The following is a 7500-nucleotide window of genomic DNA, read 5'->3' as shown; positions in this document are numbered from 1 at the left end:
CCCCTGCCTGGGGGGAGACTCTGCAGCTCCCAGGCCTCCCTCTCACCCACCTTCACCCAGCTCTGGATGCAGGCTTTAAAGGGGGGAATGAATCCCTCCTCTCCCAGCCTCACTTCACCCTCTCCTGGGGAGACTCTCCAGCTCCCAGGCCTCCCTCTCTCTGTCTCCCACCTTCACCCAGCCCCGCAGGCAGGCTTTAAAGGGGGAATGAATCCCTCCTCTCCCAGCCTGACTTCACCCATCTCCATGGCTGCGTGTGGCTGTCTTCTCTCCCCTGCCTGGGGGGAGACTCTGCAGCTCCCAGGCCTCCCTCTCACCCACCTTCACCCAGCTCTGGAGCCTGGCTTTAAAGGGGGGAATGAATCCCTCCTCTCCCAGCCTGACTTCACCCATCTCCATGGCTGCGTGTGGCTGTCTTCTCTCCCCTGCCTGGGGGGAGACTCTGCAGCTCCCAGGCCTCCCTCTCACCCACCTTCACCCAGCTCTGGATGCAGGCTTTAAAGGGGGGAATGAATCCCTCCTCTCCAGCCTGACTTCACCCATCTCCATGGCTGCGTGTGGCTGTCTTCTCTCCCCTGCCTGGGGGGAGACTCTGCAGCTCCCAGGCCTCCCTCTCACCCACCTTCACCCAGCTCTGGAGCCAGGCTTTAAAGGGGGGAATGAATCCCTCCTCTCCCAGCCTGACTTCACCCAGCTCCATGGCTGCGTGTGGCTGTCTTCTCCCCTGCCCGGGGGGAGACTCTGCAGCTCCCAGGCCTCCCTCTCACCCACCTTCACCCAGCTCTGGATGCAGGCTTTAAAGGGGGGAATGAATCCCTCCTCTCCCAGCCTGACTTCACCCAGCTCCATGGCTGCGTGTGGCTGTCTTCTCTCCCCTGCCCGGGGGGAGACTCTGCAGCTCCCAGGCCTCCCTCTCACCCACCTTCACCCAGCTCTGGATGCAGGCTTTAAAGGGGGGAATGAATCCCTCCTCTCCCAGCCTCACTTCACCCTCTCCTGGGGAGACTCTCCAGCTCCCAGGCCTCCCTCTCTCCCACCTTCACCCAGCCCCGCATGCAGGCTTTAAAGGGGGGAATGAATCCCTCCTCTCCCAGCCTGACTTCACCCATCTCCATGGCTGCGTGTGGCTGTCTTCTCTCCCCTGCCTGGGGGGAGACTCTGCAGCTCCCAGGCCTCCCTCTCACCCACCTTCACCCAGCTCTGGATGCAGGCTTTAAAGGGGGGAATGAATCCCTCCTCTCCCAGCCTGACTTCACCCAGCTCCATGGCTGTGTGTGGCTGTCTTCTCTCCCCTGCCTGGGGGGAGACTCTGCAGCTCCCAGGCCTCCCTCTCACCCACCTTCACCCAGCTCTGGATGCAGGCTTTAAAGGGGGGAATGAATCCCTCCTCTCCCAGCCTGACTTCACCCATCTCCATGGCTGCGTGTGGCTGTCTTCTCTCCCCTGCCTGGGGGGAGACTCTGCAGCTCCCAGGCCTCCCTCTCACCCACCTCCACCCAGCTCTGGATGCAGGCTTTAAAGGGGGGAATGAATCCCTCCTCTCCCAGCCTGACTTCACCCTCTCCTGGGGAGACTCTCCAGCTCCCAGGCCTCCCTCTCACCCACCTTCACCCAGCTCTGGAGCCTGACTTCAAAGGGGGGAATGAATCCCACTTCTCCCAGCCTCACTTCACCCATCTCCATGGCTGTATGTGGCTCTCTTCTCTCTCCCCTGCCTGGGGGGAGACTCTGCAGCTCCCAGGCCTCCCTCTCACCCACCTTCACCCAGCTCTGGATGCAGGCTTTAAAGGGGGGATTTATCCCTCCTCTCCCAGCCTGACTTCACCCATCTCCATGGCTGCATGTGGCTGTCTTCTCTCCCCTGCCTGGGGGGAGACTCTGCAGCTCCCAGGCCTCCCTCTCACCCACCTTCACGCAGCCCCGCAGCCTGGCTTTAAAGGGGGGAATGAATCCCTCCTCTCCCAGCCTGACTTCACCCATCTCCATGGCTGCGTGTGGCTGTCTTCTCTCCCCTGCCTGGGGGGAGACTCTGCAGCTCCCAGGCCTCCCTCTCACCCACCTTCACCCAGCTCTGGATGCAGGCTTTAAAGGGGGGAATGAATCCCTCCTCTCCCAGCCTGACTTCACCCATCTCCTGGGGAGACTCTCCAGCTCCCAGGCCTCCCTCTCACCCACCTTCACCCAGCCCCGCATGCAGGCTTTAAAGGGGGGAATGAATCCCTCCTCTCCCAGCCTGACTTCACCCATCTCCATGGCTGCATGTGGCTGTCTTCTCTCCCCTGCCTGGGGGGAGACTCTGCAGCTCCCAGGCCTCCCTCTCACCCACCTCCACGCAGCCCCGGAGCCTGGCTTTAAAGGGGGGATGTATCCCTCCTCTCCCAGCCTGATTTCACCCATCTCCGTGGCTGCGTGTGGCTGTCTTCTCTCCCCTGCCTGGGGGGAGACTCTGCAGCTCCCAGGCCTCCCTCTCACCCACCTCCACGCAGCCCCGCAGCCTGGCTTTAAAGGGGGAATGAATCCCTCCTCTCCCAGCCTCACTTCACCCTCTCCTGGGGGAGACTCTCCAGCTCCCAGGCCTCCCTCTCTCCCACCTCCGCGCAGCCCCGCAGCCCGGCTTTGAAGGGGGAATGAATCCCACTTCTCCCAGCCTCACTTCACCCTCTCCTGGGGAGACTCTCCAGCTCCCAGGCCTCCCTCTCTCCCACCTCCGCGCAGCCCCGCAGCCCGGCTTTAAAGGGGGAATGAATCCCACTTCTCCCAGCCTCACTTCACCCTCTCCTGGGGGAGACTCTCCAGCTCCCAGGCCTCCCTCTCACCCACCTCCGCGCAGCCCCGGAGCCCGGCTTTAAAGGGGGAATGAATCCCACTTCTCCCATCCTCACTTCACCCTCTCCTGGGGAGACTGTCCAGCTCCCAGGCCTCCCTCTCTCCCACCTCCACGCAGCCCCGGAGCCTGGCTTTAAAGGGGGGATGTATCCCACTTCTCCCAGCCTCACTTCACCCTCTCCTGGGGAGACTCTCCAGCTCCCAGGCCTCCCTCTCTCCCACCTCCACGCAGCCCCGGAGCCTGGCTTTAAAGGGGGGATGTATCCCACTTCTCCCAGCCTCACTTCACCCTCTCCTGGGGGAGACTCTCCAGCTCCCAGGCCTCCCTCTCACCCACCTCCGCGCAGCCCCGGAGCCTGGCTTTAAAGGGGGGATGTATCCCTCCTCTCCCAGCCTGACTTCACCCATCTCCCTGGCTGTATGTGGCTGTCGTCTCTCCCCTGCCTGGGGGAGACTCTCCAGCTCCCAGGCCTCCCTCTCACCCACCTCCACGCAGCCCCGGAGCCTGGCTTTAAAGGGGGAATGAATCCCTCCTCTCCCAGCCTCACTTCACCCTCTCCTGGGGAGACTCTCCAGCTCCCAGGCCTCCCTCTCTCCCACCTCCGCGCAGCCCCGGAGCCTGGCTTTAAAGGGGGAATGAATCCCTCCTCTCCCAGCCTGACTTCACCCACCTCCATGGCTGCGTGTGGCTGTCTTCTCTCCCCTGCCCGGGGGAGACTCTCCAGCTCCCAGGCCTCCCTCTCACCCACCTCCACGCAGCCCCGCAGCCTGGCTTTAAAGGGGGAATGAATCCCTCCTCTCCCAGCCTGACTTCACCCAGCTCCATGGCTGCGTGTGGCTCTCTTCTCTCTCCCCTGCCTGGGGGGAGACTCTCCAGCTCCCAGGCCTCCCTCTCTCCCACCTCCACGCAGCCCCGGAGCCCGGCTTTAAAGGGGGGAATGAATCCCTCCTCTCCCAGCCTCACTTCACCCATCTCCCTGGCTGTATGTGGCTGTCTTCTCTCCCCTGCCTGGGGGGAGACTCTGCAGCTCCCAGGCCTCCCTCTCACCCACCTCCACGCAGCCCCGCAGCCTGGCTTTAAAGGGGGAATGAATCCCACTTCTCCCAGCCTCACTTCACCCTCTCCTGGGGAGACTCTCCAGCTCCCAGGCCTCCCTCTCTCCCACCTCCACGCAGCCCCGCAGCCTGGCTTTAAAGGGGGAATGAATCCCTCCTCTCCCAGCCTCACTTCACCCATCTCCATGGCTGCGTGTGGCTGTCTTCTCTCCCCTGCCTGGGGGGAGACTCTACAGCTCCCAGGCCTCCCTCTCACCCACCTCCACGCAGCCCCGCAGCCTGGCTTTAAAGGGGGAATGAATCCCACTTCTCCCAGCCTGACTTCACCCATCTCCCTGGCTGTATGTGGCTGTCTTCTCTCCCCTGCCTGGGGGAGACTCTCCAGCTCCCAGGCCTCCCTCTCTCCCACCTCCACGCAGCCCCGCAGCCTGGCTTTAAAGGGGGGATTTATCCCTCCTCTCCCAGCCTGACTTCACCCATCTCCCTGGCTGTATGTGGCTGTCTTCTCTCCCCTGCCTGGGGGAGACTCTCCAGCTCCCAGGCCTCCCTCTCTCCCACCTCCGCGCAGCCCCGCAGCCTGGCTTTAAAGGGGGGAATGAATCCCTCCTCTCCCAGCCTCACTTCACCCTCTCCTGGGGAGACTCTCCAGCTCCCAGGCCTCCCTCTCTCCCACCTCCACGCAGCCCCGGAGCCCGGCTTTAAAGGGGGAATGAATCCCTCCTCTCCCAGCCTGACTTCACCCATCTCCATGGCTGCGTGTGGCTCTCTTCTCTCTCCCCTGCCTGGGGGGAGACTCTCCAGCTCCCAGGCCTCCCTCTCTCCCACCTCCGCGCAGCCCCGGAGCCCGGCTTTGAAGGGGGAATGAATCCCTCCTCTCCCAGCCTGACTTCACCCACCTCCATGGCTGCGTGTGGCTGTCTTCTCTCCCCTGCCCGGGGGAGACTCTCCAGCTCCCAGGCCTCCCTCTCTCCCACCTCCGCGCAGCCCCGCAGCCAGGCTTTAAAGGGGGAATGAATCCCTCCTCTCCCAGCCTGACTTCACCCACCTCCATGGCTGCGTGTGGCTGTCTTCTCTCCCCTGCCTGGGGGGAGACTCTCCAGCTCCCAGGCCTCCCTCTCTCCCACCTCCACGCAGCCCCGCAGCCTGGCTTTAAAGGGGGAATGAATCCCACTTCTCCCAGCCTGACTTCACCCATCTCCCTGGCTGTATGTGGCTGTCTTCTCTCCCCTGCCTGGGGGGAGACTCTCCAGCTCCCAGGCCTCCCTCTCTCCCACCTCCGCGCAGCCCCGCAGCCCGGCTTTGAAGGGGGAATGAATCCCACTTCTCCCAGCCTCACTTCACCCTCTCCTGGGGAGACTCTCCAGCTCCCAGGCCTCCCTCTCTCCCACCTCCGCGCAGCCCCGCAGCCCGGCTTTGAAGGGGGAATGAATCCCACTTCTCCCAGCCTCACTTCACCCTCTCCTGGGGAGACTCTCCAGCTCCCAGGCCTCCCTCTCACCCACCTCCGCGCAGCCCCGGAGCCCGGCTTTAATGAATCCCTCCTCTCCCAGCTCCATGGCCAGCTCTCTCCCCTCTCTCCGGGGGAGCCTCCGACAGCCTGGGGACCTCCTGCACCGGCCGCCTCCGCGCACTCCACACTTAAGCACCCCTCCGCGGACTAAACCCCCTTGGCCGCGCCGCCCAGCGCTTCGCGCCCCTGGTACTCCAAACCAAGTCTCGCGCCCCTGGTACTCCAGCAGAGGCTCCGCGCCCCTGGTACTCCAAACCAAGCCTCGTGCCCCTGGTACTCCGGCGGAGGCTCCGCGCCCCTGGTACTCCAGCAGAGCCTGGTAGGTGCTCGGGCCCTCAGCCAGGCCCACTTCTCTGGAGCCACTGCTTTCTGATATCGTGCGGATGGTGGCTTGGAAAACCACCCCAAACCGTGTCACACGGGAGGAAGGAAGGGGGGGGAAGCAGCGGACCTCCGGCTGCCTCCGCCAGCGCCTTCTCCCCGTCTCAAACTTAGAGGTTTTTCCCGAGTGCTTTCGTGCCCCTGGTACTCCGGCAGAGGCTCCGCGCCCCTGGTACTCCAGCAGAGCCCCCGCGCCCCTGGTACTCCAGCAGAGGCTCCGCGCCTCTGGTACTCCAGCAGAGGCTCCGCGCCCCTGGTACTCCAGCAGAGGCTCCGCGCCTCTGGTACTCCGGCAGAGCCTCCGCGCCCCTGGTACTCCAGCAGAGCCTGGTAGGTGCTCAGGCCCTCAGCCAGGCCCACTTCTCTGGAGCCACTGCTTTCGAAAAACCTGCTTTCTGATATCGTGCGGATGGTGGCTTGGAAAACCACCCCAAACCGTGTCACACGGGAGGAAGGAAGGGGGGGGAAGCAGCGGACCTCCGGCTGCCACCCGCAGCGCCTTCACCCCGTCTCAAACTTAGACAGAGGCTCCGCGCCTCTGGTACTCCAGCAGAGGCTCCGCGCCTCTGGTACTCCAGCAGAGGCTCCGCGCCTCTGGTACTCCGGCAGAGGCTCCGCGCCTCTGGTACTCCAGCAGAGGCTCCGCGCCCCTGGTACTCCAGCAGAGCCTCCGCGCCCCTGGTACTCCGGCAGAGCCTCTGCAGCACTTATACTCCAGCAGAGGCTCCGCGCCCCTGGTACTCCAGCAGAGCCTGGTAGGTGCTCGGGCCCTCAGCCAGGCCCACTTCTCAGGAGCCACTGCTTTCGAAAAACCTGCTTTCTGATATCGTGCGGATGGTGGCTTGGACAACCACCCCAAACCGTGTCACACGGGAGGAAGGAAGGGGGGGGAAGCAGCGGACCTCCGGCTGCCTCCGCCAGCGCCTTCTCCCCGTCTCAAACTTAGAGGTTTTTCCCGAGTGCTTCGTGCCTCTGGTACTCCGGCAGAGGCTCCGCGCCTCTGGTACTCCAGCAGAGGCTCCGCGCCCCTGGTACTCCAGCAGAGGCTCCGCGCCCCTGGTACTCCAGCAGAGCCTCCGCGCCTCTGGTACTCCGGCAGAGGCTCCGCGCCTCTGGTACTCCAGCAGAGCCTCCGCGCCACTTGTACTACAGCAGAGGCTCCGCGCCCCTGGTACTCCAGCAGAGGCTCCGCGCCCCTGGTACTCCGGCAGAGCCTCCGCAACACTTGTACTCCAGCAGAGGCTCCGCGCCCCTGGTACTCCAGCAGAGCCTCCGCGCCTCTGGTACTCCAGCAGAGGCTCCGCGCCCCTGGTACTCCAGCAGAGCCTGGTAGGTGCTCGGGCCCTCAGCCAGGCCCACTTCTCAGGAGCCACTGCTTTCGAAAAACCTGCTTTCTGATATCGTGCGGATGGTGGCTTGGACAACCACCCCAAACCGTGTCACACGGGAGGAAGGAAGGGGGGGGAAGCAGCGGACCTCCGGCTGCCTCCGCCAGCGCCTTCTCCCCGTCTCAAACTTAGAGGTTTTTCCCGAGTGCTTCGTGCCTCTGGTACTCCGGCAGAGGCTCCGCGCCTCTGGTACTCCAGCAGAGGCTCCGCGCCCCTGGTACTCCAGCAGAGCCTCCGCGCCCCTGGTACTCCGGCAGAGCCTCTGCAACACTTATACTCCAGCAGAGCCTCCGCGCCCCTGGTACTCCGGCAGAGCCTCTGCAGCACTTGTACTCCAGC

Source organism: Epinephelus fuscoguttatus, linkage group LG24 (assembly GCF_011397635.1).
Source record: "Epinephelus fuscoguttatus linkage group LG24, E.fuscoguttatus.final_Chr_v1".
Classification (NCBI taxonomy): domain Eukaryota; kingdom Metazoa; phylum Chordata; class Actinopteri; order Perciformes; family Serranidae; genus Epinephelus; species Epinephelus fuscoguttatus.
Note: the sequence above shows the minus strand (reverse complement) of the source record.